Source organism: Chroicocephalus ridibundus, chromosome 13 (genome assembly GCF_963924245.1).
Source record: "Chroicocephalus ridibundus chromosome 13, bChrRid1.1, whole genome shotgun sequence".
Classification (NCBI taxonomy): domain Eukaryota; kingdom Metazoa; phylum Chordata; class Aves; order Charadriiformes; family Laridae; genus Chroicocephalus; species Chroicocephalus ridibundus.
In genome coordinates, this window is record NC_086296.1 from 10,153,770 (window position 1) to 10,173,614 (window position 19,845).

General features: G+C 44.1%; 1 protein-coding gene across 16 annotated transcripts in view; it reads left to right on the forward strand.

Annotated features, from left to right (window-relative positions):
• Nucleotides 1-19,845, forward strand: part of FBRSL1 (fibrosin like 1) — a 544,157-nt gene that overhangs the window by 203,597 nt on the left and 320,715 nt on the right. The window lies entirely within an intron of this gene.

Below are 19,845 nucleotides of genomic sequence, written 5' to 3' on the forward strand. Positions count from 1 at the left end.
GTACTTGACCTGAAATATCCACACTATGCAATCACTAATAAGTTGTCCTGAAGTATTTCATATGTTACTACTGAGGTGACATGCCAGTTTGAACAAGATGTCCTTAGACCTTTGTTCAACACACAGCCTGGTTTCCCCGGTTAGCCATGACCATTACCATCGCACTTCCAAATGGTGAGCCATGATGAGGGAAACTGTAACGTCCCAAATTTCTTAGTTGTTTCAATTTGTATTGGTATGGGTGAAGTACATTTTTGCTTAGTAGTTTATTTGTTCTCTAGTACAGTTTTTGGTTAATTGTCACTTGTCTCTCAGAGAACTGGTGAGAAGGTATTTCCTAGATATTTTCCTCTGTTAGCTTCTTCTCTTTCATGATGACAAATGTAAATGGCGCATGTGATTTGCATAACCTTTTCCCAGCTGCAGTGGATTTTTTTTTTTTTTACAGTATACTTGATGTACAGCAGAGTTGTCCCTGCCCTGTGTCTCCACTATATGGTATGGCGAGTGGCTGGCAGGTAAAGCCGTGGGTGATTCCGTCAGGGGCTGAGGGCAATCTTTACAGCTCTCCTCAACAGAAGGGCCTCACAAAGGCTGTCTGAAAGGAATCCGGCAGTGCTTTGGCATTCAGGGTTTGATTTGTGGTGTGGATTACATGCAGTTCAGCTGCATGGAGCCTGGGTTGGGCTTGGCTCAGCGCTGCGTGGGTTTTGGTGTTTGCTGCTGGCCCTCCACCCCTTTTCTTTTCAAAGCAGGAGCAGGTATTGGGGAGTACAGTTAACACAACATTGCCTGTTTGTCTTTTTCCCCTTTTCTTGCATCCCCATAAGCTGCATTTACTTCATGGAAATGTAATGAAAACGTTGATGATGGGGGAGAGCCAGTCCTGATGGGCTGCAGCCCGGGGGCCGCCTGGCTGGGGGCGAGCTGGCCGGCAGCAGCGCTGTGGCCCTGGCCCGCACACAGCCCCTGCTTGGGTGATTTCCCCTGCGGCGGGCCGGGCGCAGGAAGACAGGGGAATATTGATTTATAAGCTGTCTGTACAGATGTTTTCGTTGTGGTTTGCGGTGCATTGGTGCCACTTAGTGGGGGGAGAATTGAATTGACGGCTTTTACCGTTCAGGGGAAAATGAGGAGAGCTGGGTTTCATCTTCCAGCCCCCACCTCTAACTCTCCAACCGTATTTCTGCTGTTTGAATACTAATTCAAGCCTTCTGCTAGCCACAGCGCTGCTACGGGTCCTGGAGGGGGCTCTCGGCAGGGCGGTGTTGGCAGGCTGGACATGCACCCACTCTGGTCCCAACAGAGGAAGGTGGCACTGAAAGCATTGCTGAGTAATTAGGCAAAATAGTCTGGCTTTGCTGATAGAAAAAATTAATCTAGCCATGCCTTGTGTCATGCAAGGTTTTGGCAGGCTTAAAAATCATTCTTCCTCCGCGTTGTGATTTCCACTATTTTAGGTGCAATGGGAAGAATGATGGAATGGGATGGCGTTAGCTCTGTTTTCAGTTTTGGAGGAGCCAATCTATACAAAATGTTAATAGTGTTTATTCAAAATCATTGAACTAGATTTTCTACTGATTTCCCCACAGAAAGGCCTGTGGGGAAAAAGGGAAGTCCTGTGTCGTGGTATTTGTAAGCAAGCTGTTCTGCTCCCCCAAAGAAATGCTTGTGGTTAACTAATGGTACCTGCCGTTCGCAGCTATAGAAAATGGCCACCAGCCACAGGCCTCCATGTCAGCCTGGGGTTTCACTGTGGGGTTGCAGTGGGGCATGTTGTGCTCAAAATGCTTTGCAGCATCCTCTGTTTCACATGGGGGGTGTGCAACTGTGGAAGTTCTGCGTTGTCAAGGTGTTTAAAAATACCTTGTGGTTGATGGATATCTATGTATTTTTGTCTCATGTAGGAAAGGAAACCTGAGGGTGGTTTTACCTGGAGTTGAATTTAATTTTGTATTTTTCGCATGAGCTCCTTTCCTTGTTGAGTTGTTTCTCTGTGTTCCCCTGCTGGGCGTGCGATGCCCCGGGGCTCCAGGGAATCTGAGCCTGGCTTTGCAACTCTTCCATGTGGGGAACTGCTTCTAATTTTAGTGAAGTTTCTGGGGATGGAACAGTTACACTTTCAGTCCTTAAGAAAACATACACCGACCAAGGATTGTGCTTATTGGCCTTAGTCATGCCTACTGTAGCTTTCATCTAGCCAGTCCCATTACCCTCAGCAGGAAAAGCAGCACTTGGCAGGGGGCGGCAGGTCCCACCTACAGAGATGTTCCCCGGAGCCCTGGGTAGGTTCCTTTGGGCGCTGCGGTGCTCTGGGCTCCCAGGGGAGAGAGCTGAGCGCTGGCGTGGGTGCGTGTCCTGGCGTCACCTCTGCGTTGCCCTGCAGGCAGCCCTTCCTTCTGCAGGCTGCCGGCGGCGGCTCCCCAGGCTTCCTATTGCAGAGGTGCCAGGCTGACGGCTCCTGGGCCATACGTGCGGGGCATCAATACTTGCATTTTCTACCTCAGTTTTGAACCCGTTTATGTCTGTCTTGCGCTCTCACCAGAGGGCACTGCACAACATGTTGCAGCCTAATAAATAACCTCTTAACCTGCTTAGCTGCTTTATGCTCAGTGGCATGTTTTACAACGTTACCTGGAGTCCTTGAATGCTGGTTCCCATGGCAACCTGATATAGCATTTTTATTCTTTATTACTATCACTGTTTTATTGCTGCCTTGTTCAAATGTGCTGTCATCTTTATTTTGTCTTGGTGTGTGTGTGCCAGCCACAAATCTGTTTCTAAAAATTATATTATTAAACAATTTAGTGAATTTGGAAAAAAAGTGATGATCTGTCACTGTCGATTTACTATTAAATGGAGAAGCACACCATAAATGGAAATGAACTCGAAAGAAAAAATAAACCAGCAACCCAAATATTAATACAGACAGCTTAGGATGTTTGATGGAGGCACAAATAGTTGGGTAGAAGCAAATTAGTAGGAGAAATACTGCTTCTGTAAGGGACATTATAGTCTTAATTTCCGTGAGAGGGCATGCTGACAGTGTCCAGATGTTCTTAGGAGTGGGTTTTGGCCAAAGATGGTCATGGGAGCAAGAACCTTAATTATTTTTAAGTGAAGCTTGAAACATTTACAGAAGGAGCTGTATGGCCCAATATGGAACAGCCAGAAATTAAGCTGGTAATGTGGATCCTTAATACAGATCAGGTTGTGGATAACTCGCTGTTTGCACCATATTTATGTTATTCCTATGGCTGATGTGTTCTGCTTCTCTGCAAGGGCCAAGAAAAATTTCTTCTTCTCTCCTTGGTGATAACTGGGTTTCAGGAATCGGGGCAGGAGAATCACCTTTGCTGAAAGACTGGAGGTGTTCTGGTCCTCACAGCAGATCCTGGTCCTCCCAGTGATGCCACAAGCTTCCCCATGCCTAAGATCAACTGTTGACAGATTTGGTGTCGAGAAGGAAGGTGGGCTTCCTGCAGGTGGGATTAACAGGGACCCTGGGGGGAGAGGGTTTGCCTGCATTCCTAGTGCAGGGCAGTGCATCCCCTAGGATCCTTTGGGGATTCTAAGTAAAAATTATTGGGCTTTTTTTCCTGCTGCAGAAGATAATAGTTGATAGTGGTGGAGGGGGTGGGTATTTGGAGGAGCTGAAATGCATTCCTTACAGGCACCCCCAGGAGAGCTGCCAGGACTTAGGCAGGGCGCTAGCAGCTGGCTTAGGGCAGGGGGGAGCAGTGGGTGGCCCGTGGGACATGCCCTGCTGAAACCTGGGCGGCGGGGGCTGTTTGGGGCCAGCTAATCACAGCCGGCAGCAGGAGGGGATTTTTTCTTCAGGGTAAAGAGTGTGTTTCTGGGAACAGCGAAGCAAACAGAGTTAAAGGCAGTGTGATCTTACGCATGCAGGAGCCAGCTGGCAAACCCCAGATAACAGATATCTTTCTAAGCACATGTTAGAAGCAGTGCTGTTTTCAATAGCTCCCTTGTACGCGCTGTCGTCTTCCTTCCCTACTCGAAGTATTAGGGGGCTTCTATAAAAATATTTGTTCTTTCTTAGCTCCTCTAACTCACTCTTTGCTATCGACTGCTACTGTGCAGCTAAGCACGGCAGTAGGATATAAGTATCCCCTGTGCAGAGGGAGGATGTTGAAAGGACCGGGGTCAGGGCTGCCTCCTCGAGGGTGATCTGCCTTATTTAAGGAATGGAGAGGCATCATTTGGAAAGGTATAAATTATCTAGGACAGCACATAGAATTTTACAACCTGCACTTAAATCCTTCATTATATCTTTGTGCCAGCAGCAAGGTGGATTCTGCAGCCTTTTCTAAGGACACTAACCTAGAGATTCAGATGCTTTGGAGAACGTGTGTGTCCTTCCAGAAAAGTCTAAGATAATTTTTCCCCCTGCTTCATTCTTTGCGAATTCCTCTCTTTTGGGGTGATGCTTTGTAGCAGGACAGGTTTGTCTGTGAGACTTTGTCAGGGAAGTTTCTTCAAAGTGCCTGAAGCACACCCTTGTTCATCTCTAGAACACAAAGCTCCCAAAACAGATATAAACGATCTGTAACTGGAACTCAGTCCTTGGTTGGGAAATAGGGTATGACTCTACCTGGGCAGGAATAGCTTTTCTAAAATTAAAACATTCCTAGACTGCCAGACTGCTGATTATTAAGAAGAAAAGTAGGGAGAGCAGCATGGGGAAGACAATGGCTTTCAAGGAAGCGGATTTTGGTCAGCTCAGAGCGATGGTCTGGGCAAGCTGCTGGGAGAGAAAAGGAAGTTTAGGAGACTTGAAAGTTTCTTAGAGAAGCGAATGTAATGGCGCAAGTATGAACTCCCTTAATGGAGAGGACAGATGGGAAACGTAGTAAGAGATTACTTTAGCTAAATCATGGGCTCTTTAATGGCCTGAAACTCAAAAGCAACATAAAAAAATTGGTCGAACTGTTGAGAACAGTTTCAGCGTGAACATGCAAAGAAAAATGAGAGGGCCAAAGTCCAAATGAGCTACAATTGGCAAAAGACATAAAGGGCAGCCGGAGGGGTTTCTATAAAAGTATTTGTAGCAGGAGCTGGGCCAGAGAATGAGTTAGTCCACTGCTCCGTGGAAAGGAAAAGCTCTCAAAAGATGGAAGTGAGAAAGCAGAAGGGCTGAATGACTTTTTTTTATCCTTTCAGTTCTTCCTCAGAGGGTCAGCTGCAGCCAGCGCACTATCGGGAAAGAAGGAAAGAATAGGTTTGAATACTTAAGTTAGCAGAGCCTGGAGGAATTCAGCTCTGGGTAGTTAGAAAACTGGCTGAAGCGATTTCAGTGCCATTAGTGATAATCTTTGAAAATCTGTGGAGGACAAATGAGGCTTGAGAAGACTGGAGAAAAGAAAGCTCAATGGGGTATCTTTCAAAAGGGGAGAAAGGGAGGAGCTGTAGGCTGGGAAGCCTTATAAAGCTGAGAGGGTGGTTTTTTTCAGGGAAGCGTGATAAAGATGATCAAGATGTTTCTAAGCACATAGAAGGCAGCAGTCCCTCGAAGAGCTGGAGACCTGCCGCTCCTGCAGTAGTCACTACTTCCATTAATACTTGGATGACATACTAGAGAGCACGGTTGTTTACTTTGCAGATCATGCTAAGCTGAGACAGGTACAAGCACAGTCGAGTTCAGGAGTAGGATTCAGGGGGATCTGAAATAATAGAAACTGTCTGAAAAAAATAAGTTACAGCTTAACAGTGCTAAGCAAAGGAGGAATGAATGACTGTAAAAGGCAAGAACTGGTCAGGTACCTGTTCTGCCAGAAATGATAAAAGAAAGTGTGCATCGAGGCTTTTGGGTTTACAGCAGATCACTAAATATCCCTGGATCTGCAATGCCATCTTAAGAGCAAAAAAAAAAAATAAAAAAAATCATTAGGACTTAGTAATATGGTTTACTATAAAATGTGCAAGGCATTCTGTTCACTTATTTCTGTTCTGGTGATGGGTGCAATATGCTTAGTTCTGAATGTCACTGTTCGAGGAGGGTAGTGGCTGTCAGAAGAGACATTAGGAAAAATTGCAATGAGAAGGCTAGTTAAGCATGGGGACCGGTTTCCTTGGGGAGGCTGCAGCTGAAATGAAGCAAGAGTACCCTCAGGTGACTTCTCAGCCCAAGATAAGATTTATTTATTTTTTAAAAACCATCCTTTTGCCTTGTAGCAGAAAAGCTGAGAGATTTATTCATGCCCAGGGATTAGTAGCGGTAAGTAGATGAAAATACAGAATTCCAACTTAATTGGAAAAAAGAGAAGCTTTTTTGGACATGCAAGTAACCAGGTAAGACACCAGCTTTTGGCCATCTTATGAAAAGATTTTGTACCTGGAAGCTGCTTTTTCTTTTTTTTTGCCCCCAGGTAGCCCAGCTGGATAATAATAATAAAGGTCCAGCTTCTCCCTGTAACTTTCAGTTGCATTGGGATCCTTAGGTTCTTACAGTTGAAGCATCAGCAAAGCTGTAGAATACTCTTCTCTTCTTTGTGTACTTGAAATTAAATTTTCTAGTTTCATACTGTGGTTTGAATGTTAGTGAGACAGATCCCTAACTTAAATATTGCTGTTTTGTATGAAATGCTTAAGTATGGTGCCTGGAAATTCTTCAGTCCATTGTTGATTTTTCATATCTCCCGACTAGCTGTAAGGGTGCCTGTAGACCTATAAAAACATAAAAACATGAATAGACAGAAATTAATACCAAGTTCTTCAAAAGGGAAATGGAGAATATAAATGGTGTCTGGGGTGACATCAACACTTGGATCCCCCTCTTTCAGTCTGAAATCAGGCTTAGGATGGAGATGAAATAGCATCCAAGAGTTTTCATGACAGGAAGAGTCTTCAGACATCAGAAGACTCTTTAATTATGGGCAGAGTGATTCATTCAGTGGTCGGCATCTGTATCTCATTAAACTATGAAATCCTTCACTGTTTCTCCTTTAAATATGAAGGTATCCCTGTTTTATCTTTTTTGGCTTAGCAGAGTTATATTTTATGTCAGATCATTGCAGCGTACCTTTCGAGTGAGCCTGAGTTATGTGCAGATTATTTAATGCTGAAAATGTTGAGCAAATGTAATTCACCTGTGTCGCTTTCTCTGGAATCTTTTCTCCTTCAGCAACCAAGCGCAGCAGAAAAGCAGCTTGAAATGAAATTGGAGGATTAATTTCAAATTATTTGGGGAATGGGTGTAATCAATAAAAATAAGCTGCTATTTGTATTTTTTCCCCGCTGAGCCCTAATCAACAAGTGAGGATTTTCCTGAAGCAAATGATCTCAACCGGCCCAACCCAACTCCTGCTAAAACTGATGGGGGAAAAAAAAATATCTCCCATGGACTTCAATGAGAGCAGCCTGCTTTGAACTGACTTTTATTGTGGTGGGGAAATATGCATTTTTGTCTGCAAGACATTGACCATAAATGCCTGTGCAGATGAATACATCTGCAGCTTGGTACAGCCGTATGAAGCTGCATGAAGGTCAGGCAAGATAATCACAGGTGAAAGCCTTTCATTACGCTTTTCCTTCCCCCACCCCACCAGAAATAAATTGTCAGGCATATTTTGGATCAATAAGGAGGGTTCTCAGGCTAAAAGGGTCATCATAACTTGCCAGAATTTCCTTATTTTTTCCACCATCTTGCTCTGACTTTTTGGATTTTTGGAAAGAGATGGTGTGCACATGCACAGAATTTTACAACAAATTAGAAGCAATTAAGTATTTTCAGTTTTCTTACATCAGTTGTGATTAGTGCAGGGCCTTTCTACTCTACTGCCTCTTTCCAAAATGCATTAAGGCTGTCAGATGTAAATTGGGGGCATCAAAGCACTTTCTGCATAGGGTTCTGAGCTGGTCTGTGGTGCAAATTGCTCTGAATTCTCCCAGTGTGTTCAGTGCCAAGCACAAATTGCATTTTAAAAGCAATATTTTGTTTGGCTAGCATGTATTAATCTAACTGTACTCAGCAGCTGTGAGGTTAAATGCTGGCTTGCCAGTTGGCTTTAGGGTTTGAAAGAGAAACAGCAGCAACAGGTTTCTGAGCCTTGCCTGTGATAAAGTGATGCTGGAAAGAGTGGGAGAGGAGAGGGCGTGGAGATGCCTTAATTTATCAAGGGCAAGCACTTAGCCACGCAGCCATTTGTCACTCTTCAGTGGGTGTTATGATCTGCCCAGAAATACTGAAAAGAGGGAGAACTAGGTGGAAAGTTGGGACAAAAATATATAAGGAGCTGGAAAGAGGGCTGGCTGCCAAAATCTCTGGTGTTACAGTTGGCCCCCAGCTTTGCTCCTTGCTTGTCTTGGCGCTCTAGTTGCAAGACAAATATATTTAGTTTACTGTTGTTCGTGAGAGCTGGCTGGCTGCGTCGCGACTGGTGCTAAGCAGTAGGGAGGCTTCATCTCATGAGTCATCTGTGAACGGGGAGCGGGACAGGAGGGTAATGATTTAGGTTGTGCAGGCTGGGCTGCGAGGTTTTGGATGCTCGCTCTCATAAGCATTTCAACAGTAAGAAATGGCCACAGGATGAAGCCTTCTGTCCTTCGGCTTGGGGCAGCAATACTCTGCTGGTGTGGGTTGGCTGATAAAGCAGAGAATTTGGGCTGAACCATGAGTAGTTTCCTGCTGCCCCAAGGGGAAGCAGGTGTGGGGAGTTAAGAGGAAGAACGGTCTGGTGGTTACAGCATCCCAATTCAGGAGATTTAAGTCTCCTCGAAGCAGCAAAGAGCTGAATTCAGTCTCCAATCCTCGTTCTTTATCTGTGTAACAGAAATCATGCCGATGCCCAGCTCACCAGAGCACTGTGAGGATAAATCCACTGAGGACTCTGAAGTGCTCAGATAAATACCTGCGAGAGCACAGGGAGGCATCTGTGCTTGTATGGGGGATAAGTGCTTTATTAGTAATGACCCGGAAAGGGACAGAGCTACTTGCAGGTATAGTAAGCACAAGCAAGTACCTCCTGTAGTTGACAGGCTCTTGGTACAAATCATTTGTGGAATAAATGACAAGAGAATTCATGCTTCCTAGAAGAGAAGGAAAGAAGTCTCTGCTGAGCTTAATAAAAATGAAAATTTGGTAATGGATAATACAAGACTGGAGGGGGGTCAGAGCCTGCTTGACAGGAGCTGTAAGGTCACAGATAAGTAGGTGCCCGAGTCGGTTGCAGCAATATACAGGAGATTGTTGAAGGAAGATGCATCCTGGGAATGTCTCCCACAGAACAGCAAGATCTGGGGTAGCTGGAACTGTGGTTGTGCACAGCAGAATTCAAAGGAATTATTGCAGCAAAACCCTAATGGTGTATTTGACATCATGCCTTTAAAACGGCGGGGTGGCTTCCAGGATCCTTGTCTTTTGAACTTTTGAAGGTCCCCATAAAACAGGGCGGGAGGAGGTTGCCCTGTGCTGCGCCAGCCCACAGGGTCTCTGAGCCCGAGGCCGTGCTTCCAGCACGGTCCCAGCTTACAGGGAGAGGGGCTTCAGCTCCCTCCCTTGTGCGTCTCGCCACATCTTCCCTTTCCTCCCAGCCGCCAGCATATGTGCTCGTAACTGCTGCAGAAAGCTCAACCAGCCAAAAGCTAACATGATTAAAAAAAAATAAAAAAATTAGTTTCTTTTGGGCTAATTTCCTGAATTGTCTCACCACTTAGTCATGAAGGTACTGGTGCAAGAGAGAAGGTGGGAACATATGGCTGGGGGCAAAGGGAAGAGTGGGAATTGGTTAGCTTATGACTTCCATCAGCTAAAGCTGCCGTGGGACTGTCACGTCTGGGCTGTTACGGCTCTGTCTCCTTGAAATGGAAGAAATGCATCAAGCTGAGGTCAGGAGTTCCTTTCGCGTGTGGCAGCACACAGACCGCTGCTGCGGCGCGGTGCCGCTCTGTCTCATCTTTCCCCGTGTGTCAGCGCTATCAGCATGCTTTGTGCATGGCGTGTTTCAGTAAAGGAGCGTTGGAGGCAACATCCTTCCTATGGTCTTCCAAAAAATGGGTTGTCTGGGAAGCGGCAAGCAACTGTTGCTGCATTGCAGTAGGCGCAACCTAGAAGAGATACGGGAACATACCTGGACAGGTTCTGTTTGTGAAAAAGCATGAATTTTAACTCATTAAACCACCAACCCTCCAAATGTTGTAAACTTGAGGTCGGGAAGCAGCTGTAAATAGAGTGAGTGGAAAGGAAACCCAATTAGCTGCTTGCCATTTTTCCAGAGTTCCTGCATGGAGGTCATGCAGATGTTTGTCACAGCAGAAGGCCTCCAAGTTGGTGCAGTTCATCTCAATCGATACAGGCTTTCACTTGCCTGCAGTGATGTTCCCTGGCACTTACCTTTAACTGTAAAAAGAAATTATTTGAGAAAAGGCCTCTCTTCTATATAGCTATTTTTTTCCTATTATAATAGCTCAGCCGCCTTCTGCTAGTCTAATTCCTCCTGCTCTCCAGGATTCACATTCTTCAGGAATATAACAACTGCTACCCATTATTTTCCCCACTGTGTTCACTGCAGGGCCAAGTTATACGTCTCACGTTTTAGACATTTTCTTTTAAAAGTACGTTACTTACTAAGCTTTTATTTTTTCTTCCAACAACTTTATTAGTGTCTAAAAGACAGGCTAATGTACAGAATTGAGATGCACTCATACCGGAGGGGTGCTGTTCTCTCCCTTCTCTATGCAATGATGCCTTGTCTGTATCCAGCCAAAATTTTGCTCACCCGGGCACTCCACCTTGTCATGCCGCGTACCCCTGCCTAGATTGCTGATTCCCCTCACCACCCCAGAGGACTCGTATGTGCAAGATGCACTTGTAATTCTTGAGACACAAAGCCATGACTGGCTACCTCTTGCGTTACTTCTCTGTGTTACGGTGTTGGCAAGATGCTTGCGGGCCCGTTAATCTCAGAGCTAAGCCCAGGGGTTTGCCATTCACGAAGGAAACTTTCACTATTACCCTGAAAACAGAAGCATAGGAGGAATTAATTTGGAAAGAGCTTAATGGGAAATTTTTATACGCCATCCTGCTGCCAAGATATTGTGCCAGTTGGGTGGTAGTAGCATGGTTTTTAACTTCTCTCTCTGTATACAAATAGGATGACTTAACCTCTTCCTCTTTATCCCTGAACAAAAGAAAAAGCTAACGATTTGAACAGATGTTTTGCAAATTGGTAGCTGGCTCATGGTGCAGTAGGGAAACAGCGTGGTCTTTGAACAAAGCTCTATGTCATTTGCCTTTGGTGCTTCCTTTGTTTGCTACCTTGTATTGTGCCTAGACAGGTCCCTCTTCCAAAGGACAGAGATCACAGAATCCAAAACAAGAGAAGTTCACAACAGGAAAAGCTGGTAGATTGTGCCTGATCGAGCCCTTGGGAGGATGGGAGAAACAGCATCACAAGCCAAGACCTTGGGGATGGCAGGGGGAGGAGATGACTTGGGTACTGACGGTGGGAAGGTGGCGATGGAGAGAAGGAAAGGGTGGAGATACAGGGACTTGGAAGTGTCCTGGCCACGTGGTGTTGCCTGGACAGAGGGGTGACATGGAAAGCTCTTGAATGTGCACCAACAAGTGAGAAGCGCAAAGCCTTTGCTTTGATTGAATGGCTCCTTCTTTGTGCGGCGTGAGGAGGAAGCCAGGGCTCTCCTAGGCCTCCTTAATCCAAAGAAATTGCAGCAATTTAGCTACATCATTTTCTGCGTACACATAGTTAAACTGGTGTAGTCCTTTAGCGTGAACGCTCAAATTAGTTTAAGAGTGGCTGATATAGATCAAATGTATTGGAACTAGCTAATTTGAGAGTGTCCATGCAAGGGGGTTACGCCAATTTAACATCATCAATTTAGACGCCAGTGGATGCATTAGTGCAGAGTTTGAATGCAAGCTAACAGGGAGAGCAACTAGGAAACGGCTTGAAGAGGCTTTTTTCACTGAAACAGCGTGCAAAGCTTCTAAAATGAATAAAATCTTTGAGTTTTTATTTATAGCAGAAAATTGTGGTATCATCTCACAGGGACATGATCTTTCTGGGGAAAGAAGGGATCTTAATTATATTTTCTTTTTTTAAAGGAAAGAATAGGGGAAGTGCATAGCATATGTATTTTATGCTTGTATCTCCTCAAATCTTTCAGAAACGTTCTCCCGAAAATGCAAATCTTTAAGAGGTAGATTTGGGTCTGGATGACAGTCAGGTGTCCCAGCACGTGGTATTATAGTCTAAAATGAAAGATTAAGTATAATATTTCTGCACACATGAGTGGTTGACATCCCTCAAGGTTGCTATCACGCCTAACTGAAGTTGGGGTTTTGTGCAATATGTTTCTTTCTTCCCACACTTGAGATATCTCTTCCCTTCCTCCCCCTGCTCCATGGTGCTACTCTGCTTCCCGAACTACAATTAAAATGTTGACACCTGGCTTGGCTCTGCAGATTAGGATTTGATTTTCTGTAATTATACGTTATCGCTCACATTCAGTAGCAATTTTACCTTCTGTACAGTATGATAACACTTATTAATTCAATAAAAGAAATCAATTCACAGGCAATTTCAAAATGTAACACCTTGGTAACTGAGTACTAACCAATCAGATTATGCATCTGACATTGTGCCTTGTCATTTAATCAGTAATGGGTGATTGCAAAAGCAGATATATGTCAGATGTTAATTAAGAGTAACACAGTTTGGGACCATAATGTTAGCAGCGCCTGTTTTGTTATGATGCTGTGCTGAATATAGCTAATATTTGACTTGCACTTAAGTATTATTTACAGTAAATGGAATGATAAGGATATTTATTCTGTCTCTGTGTTCCAACAGATGTATTAAATTTTCTTTTTAATCAGTGGAACATACTGAGTGTTAATGGACTGCTGCACAGTACGTGTCTGTGTGGGGTGTGGAGGTGGTTTTGTTTATGGTGAACATGCGCCATCTTATCTTCTAGAAAGTTATATAGTCTTGCTTTCCCATGGCATTTTTTATCTTCTTAAAGTGTTTTACTTGGCATCTGCCAATCAACTGTTCCCATCAGGTTATTGTTATAGTGTTGAAAAATAAATGTGAAGGGCTTGGGTATGTACCACCTCCAAATCTGCTGAAACCCTCCCCACCTGCCCCTCCTCGTCCCTTGCAGCAGGTACCGGGTGAAACGCGCTCTCCTTCACCATGGCCCAGTCTGGACACTACTGAACTGTGGGCAGGTAACTGGCATTGTCTTTCACTCCATTTACACCTCCCATTTTCTCCCCTTCAGCATGTCTTGAAGCTCATGGTTGGTCACAAGAGTTAACCTAGGGCTTGTTGCCCTCCTGGGGTCCGCTGGAGCAGGATTGACTGCATTGTCACCCTGATCTCAGCTGCAGGTCAGGGTTGCTTGTTGGGCGCTTGGTGCCACTGACTTCCAGCACTTTCACTGGTGATGGAGGATATGCAGGACCTGGCCCTTAATTTTATATCTTTACTTTAAAGACCTGTTTGTTCTGTGTGATTAGGACCTATTAGTCCAGTTAAATTAAGATGAGAACAGGTGAAGTATGCCTGAAACTGACATTTCAGCTTAGCCAAATGTTATCATGCTAGACACAACCTTGCTTTCTGATTTGTAATTAAGTTAGAGCCAAGGCCACCAGCTATTAAACTCTACAAAGCAAACATATAAGATGTAAGGAATCTCCAATAAAGTTGTAAACTTCAATTAGGTGGCACCAGCCCAGGGTCCTGAGCTTTCATTGGACACTTACCTAATTTTATTATAACAGCAGCATCCTAAATGAGCAGCTCTGGGGCATAGTCTATTCATTTAACAGTCTGCATATTCATTAAATCTTATAAATTGGCATCAGAGTTTTGTTTTTAGCAACTTATTCATTGAAAGAAGGAGGCCCGTTCAGTGTTAGATCACTTATATTTTCTGTTTGGTAAACCATTTTCATTCAGAGCTTGCCTAAAATGTGGCAGTTCCTATGAGCCAGGGTAAATTTTCCCGTTAAAGTGATTCATTAATGGCTGATAAAGCAACATGAAGCTTGTAAAACCATTTGCTGTGTAATTTCAGCAAGGAAAGAGCTGTCTTTTGCCCCAAGATATCACTGATTTCAGGGAAGTGGAAGGATTGCAGGTGGAGGTGGCAGCAGTGGAGGTTTCCTACTTTTTTTTAAACATCAGTCTTTTTCCCCTCTTCCCATTTTACCAGCAGACAAATGCAATAGTACTTTGTCTAACTTTATTTTTAAAATCTTACTTAGATATTGCCATATTTTATTCTGTTATGGTTTCCCAGAAGAAAAAGATACTTCAAAATCATGTTCTGTGTAATTCTCTACATCGTGGTTTCATGCTCACTATTCCAGGGTGGGCACTTGTTTTGGCTTCTCCTTTCATTATTGTCCCTCTGTATGACTGAACCAGTCAGAACTTCAGTGATTTAAGCAGAGCTCTGACAGCTCATCTCCTGTGTGAATCTTGGCTTGTTGCTTGAGCGTGGCTTTCTTGAACTTCTAAGGAAGCAGAGTGTTTATTTTCAAATCTGCATGGCAGTAATGAGGCAATCCTGTATTTTGCAATAACTAATGAGTATATCTGGAGAGAGCCCAAACCTTGGAAACTGTCAGTTTTGGAACTGTCTCGTTAAACTAAAGTTTAGGAAATACCTTGTCCCTTCAAGAGGTCTTATTGTGCTGCTTTGTATTTCTATGTGTATTTACATGTTTTTATGTATTTATGTAATTACAGGTATTTCTATAATGAAGCATAATTATGACCTTAATTCTAGTCTGAAAAAGGATAACCTAAACTATTTTATCATGAGAATTTTTACCTCTAATTTGGATCTTACTGCAAGTTTTCTCAGTGTTCTTAGGAGAGTGAAAAAAGGTTTCTCTTGAATAGCTGTTTTATTAGTTTATGTTCTGCTGATTATCCCGTCTGTGCAGGGAATGTAAGACAAGTAGTGAAGAGCCCTCAAATTGTCTTTCAGCAGAAAGAAAGTGACGCTTACAAAATTTTGATGGATTGATCCATTTATCAAAATAGCCACAGAGTCCATATCCAGAATGGTGAAATGATAATAAATATTGGGTGTCAAGCTAAGAATGTAAAATTATCCCCCAGTAAATGTTTTTATTAAGTTACCTTATCTTAAGAGCTTTGCTTTTGCTCTCTTGCATTTTCTTAAGGGGAAGAAAAAGACCACAAAATATCGAGTTGCTTCAAGCTGTATTCTTTGTCATAGAATCAGATCATTAGTTCTTTCTTCATCAGCTTCTTATTTTCACAAGTTAAAGAAATACCCATTTTCTAGTCCATAGCATGGCAACATGTAACAGTGCTGTTTTTCACAGGGTCTGCTGCTTGTGATGTACTTTGTAACCTGTACTGTCTTCAGAGGCAGCTGATAAAAAGAAGGGACCTGTTATAATAACGGAAAACAAACACGTTCTTAACCCTTTCCTTGGTGTTCTGCTTCTACTGAGTAGGAGAATGATCTATAACTTGAGGGAATCAGGACTGAACACCCAGTAAATGTGTGAAATAATTCATCCTATGGGTGCAGTGGGCAGGGTGAATGACTGCCCCGACACCCGCCCTGGTGGTGCACCGGGAATGATGATAGGGCTTTGCTTCCCCTGGTTCCTCCTCTGAAACAGGACCTTGAGTGCAAAGCGTGACCCTGGTGTTTTCGTGGCAGGGTGTAATTGATAGATAAATTGATACTGTAAATAATATGGAACGACTGAAATTAGGTCAAGCTGCTGGTTTGTCTGTGATATGGAAGACTCCTGTTTGTCCTTTAAAAAGGGATTTATAATGGGATTCTCTGCATGTTTGTGCATATTGAAGGAGGAGCAAATCATGGGCTGCAGGGTTTGATCAAGCTGGGACAGAACAGTGATTTTTAAAAGGCAGTGCTGGCAGAAGCAGTGAAAATTTTATGAATGCACAAGTAACCTCACGTCACCTGGGGATTATTCCTTTAATGTGTTTATGCCTTTATCAAGGACGGTATGGCTTTGTTGCCTAGCTATATAGCATTAACTTGCTACTATCTGAGAAATAATACCCATTAGTAAGTTCTGACTTATGTATTTATTTCCCATGTTCCTTATCTGGTGTTAAGTTGATATAAATCCTTCTTCCGCCAAATCAGAACATGGATGAGTTTCCTCTGGCAAAAACTGATACTGCAGCTTGTCCTTTAGCTCTCAGGCCTCACGGGTTTAACATCAGTGGTTTGACCTCTTCCGTTCAAAGGATAACGTGAGCATCGCTATCAGTAGAGATGCGTGATGACAGAGTAATCATACTTCGTACTGAAGATTACTATGCTTTTGGCAGTCACAGATAAACTCAGCCGCACGAACTGAGCATAATGACATTATGTATGACTGGTTTCTAGTTAAGAAAAAAAAAAGGGGGGGGGGGGGAGGCAATAGCAGATATAAATGTGCCTGAGGTCAGAGCTAGGGGTACAACTTGACTCCGTGTCGTGTATGCTAACCCCAGTGCTGTCCTGTCTGCTGGGCGACTGTCTTGTGGTTTCCTGGATAAGCAGATGTCCTGGAGAATTAGGGATCACTGTCAAGGGGCCTGATGGCAAGAGTCCAGTCTGCTCTTTGACATGGAGGCTTTGCCTTTTATGGCTCCATATGCGTATATTCCTGCCCAGGGGTTTCATGGAAATGACTGCTAGACTTTGAGATAAGTGAACCTCCTCAAGGTCACTTTCTTCCATGCGTAGGTAGTGTCACGTTGCCACCCTTGCAGCTGGTCACTTACCAAGCTTTCATAAAGCCACATGGTTGAAAAACATAAGGATTACAGAGCTGAGAGTCTTCACCCAGCAGGACCTGTACATGCCAGTGAAACTGGAACTCAACATAAAGACATTTAGAGAACACTATGAATAAAGACATATATTCCTTTCTTATATTTAAATTTGACTACCATATATCACAAGTTTATCTCTGTAGTTTCATGGCCACTAAGAAGGTTCATGGAGTTTGGGGAACTGTCTGTCCTGTAGCTGTTGTACTGACTTAAGTAACACACGTGGTGAGTTAGAAGGCAGGTAGAATTTTGACCTGTGAGATAAGCTCTGCACTTCAACAAATAACATTTCAAAACTTCAGCATTTTCAAATAGATTTGGAAGGATACAATATAGATCTTAAAATGCATGGTTGATTTAGTTTAAGCTGTGATATTAAAGATGGATAAAACCAGAAATGAGCTCTCACTTTCAAGGTCATTATTTCTGAGTTCTAGGTCATTTGATGTATTTGCCAGCATACTGCAGGCTCTGAGAGCCGAGTAGATGCTTATCCATGGTAACAGTTTTACTTTACTCCACCCAGTATTGCTGCTGATTGGTAGAGTAAAACCTGGCTTTCAACCACGACACAGGGGCACAGAGACACTTAATGGCAAAACTGGAATCTCTCTGGTGAAGCACGGGGTTAGTCAAAGAATACTGTAAATTTTTACCACACTAGTTCAGATGGGCTCTTTATCACCTGCTTTCTCTATGGGAAATCAGAAATCCATGATAGCACCAAAGCAGTTCATTTTAAGGCACTCTGTAGGTCTCTTGAGCAGATGGGAGAAACCTGGATTGAATTAAAACCATATTGTGAAAGGTGGTCATTGTCCCGCTCTGTATGCGTTTCCTGAATTTACTTAGGAGGATGTTTAGGAGAAGAGGGAAAGGACTTGATATCGTACGTTGACATCCTGGGAACACAATCACTGGGATGCTGCTTTCTTTAAGGGAGCTGTACTCCAGAGTTCATCAAATAATTAAAATCAGTCCCCAGAATGCTGACCATCACATAACTATTCCTGTCTCAGCCATGCAAGGAATCTGTCTCCTGCCTTTCTGCCAGCACCCCTTCTTCCATTTCACTTACCCTTCCTGTCTCGTGCCCTGCAGCAGTGTGTCATCGCTGAGATCTCAGTGTGTTGCTGAGAAGATAAAGGGATTCTGGAAGACCCTGGGGAAAAATGCCTGGGGATGCAAAATGGTATGGTGCTTGGTAGGTTACAGCAGTAAGTAGATTACATGATGGGTCATTTGCTGTGAAGTACCTACCTGCAGGATCTACCCCCTCCTTGGGTCCCACTTACGTCTTTACAATGAGGCTTTCAGAGGTCTTAACCGTTGTGTAAAGCTTGTGCTGGTCCTCTGCACGCAGCTCTAGTTAATCCTGTGTTCCAGGTTGTTCTTCTCATCAAAATGTGGGGACGAAGCAGTGTTGTGGGAAGGTCAGAGAAGGTTCCGCATTCCGAAGCGTGAGAGCAGCCCTGCTGTTTCCAGGCTGTGTGGGGAAGGAAGAAGGGTAGTGGCTGGGGGAGGTTTAGGAGATCAGCAGTGAAGTTAAATCACTTCAGCTCTGCTGAGTGCTGTAGCTAAACCTTTGAGATTTGAAGTTTGTATGACCAATCTGAGAGACTCTTCTGCCAAATTACGTGATGAAAACCAGAGCAGATGATGTCAAGGCTCTCCTACAGATGTGCCCTGCACAACCACCACCACTCTTAGATTCATCGTAAGGAATTAAAGAGCCTTCGCGGTGGCTAAGCAGGGGTGTGCGTCTTTCGTGGTACCATGAGCTGCTTACGTGGTTTATGTTTCCATGGTATATCAGGAACAAAGCAGCCCAGGTACAAAGCCTGTTTGAAAACTGATCCTCAGTGAAATGGGAATTTACAAATGTGGCATGTTCTTCTCAAAAATAAAATGGAGTTTTACCCATATTACTATTAAAGTATAAAGCTTTAATTATGCCCTAAACCTACTCCTTTAGCTGGGGGGCTCACATGATTAGCAGTGAGAGGAAAAAAAAAAAAAGGCATCTGGAGAGGCTGTGTGGTGCCGTGTTTTCCCATATGTGAAATTTTATACAGTACAAATTATTAAACACTAAACCTCCGGAGAAAGATTGTAATGAAAAATTTAGCACTCCCCCATCAGGCTGCGACTAATTTGCCTTCTGACTAGATCTGAAAGAAGAGAGGGCTGTGCTGGGGGTAATCCTTGATGAGTAGCTGGCAAGAGGAAACAAGTATTATTATAATATAGCGCAACAGGAGCAGCAGTGTGACACTTCTGCAGCTAGCCTCACTGAGACGCAGCCAAGGTAAAAATAAAGTAAAAATAAATCCCCGTTTTCAATAAAAGTCTGTGGGAGCGTATCCCATTCTTTCTGTTCTGATTTTGGCCTCAAGCTCCCCATCTTCATCTCGCAATGCTTCTTTGTAATAAAGATGTACCCTGGAGAGGAGAGAGGAGACCTGGAACGGGTGCTCTCTGGCTGGTATGTTAGGCGGTCCTGTCTCCTTCATGCATGTGGGCATATGCGCATCATCTATCACGCGTGGGCTTGCATCTTCCCCCTACACTTCTGCCACTTGCACCTATTCCCCAGCTGGGGGATGTTGCCCGTAGCACACTGCGCTCAGTCCCTGAGCTGTGCACGCTCTGGGGCTCCAGATGTGAGAGCTCGAGCAGCTGCTCAGGGACCCGCATTGCACCTAGTGCCGGCCCAGCTGGGCTGCGGGATCCCCTATCTCAGCCCCTTGCGCTCTGAGCACAGAAACATGGGAGATGGGTTGGTGTCTGGCATGCGAGAGCCATTATCTGCTCGGGTGGGATGCTCTTCTGAAGCAGACCATCAAGCCATGCCTGAGAGGCGTGTCAAATCCATGCCACTGCTTGTCCTGACCACAGATCCAAGTGGTCCACTCAGTAGTGCCAGTCACTGTCCCCCAGGAGATTGTGGTGGCGTTTATAGAAATATGTAGCAAATTGTGGAATGTGCCCGTACCTGTTTGACACTTTG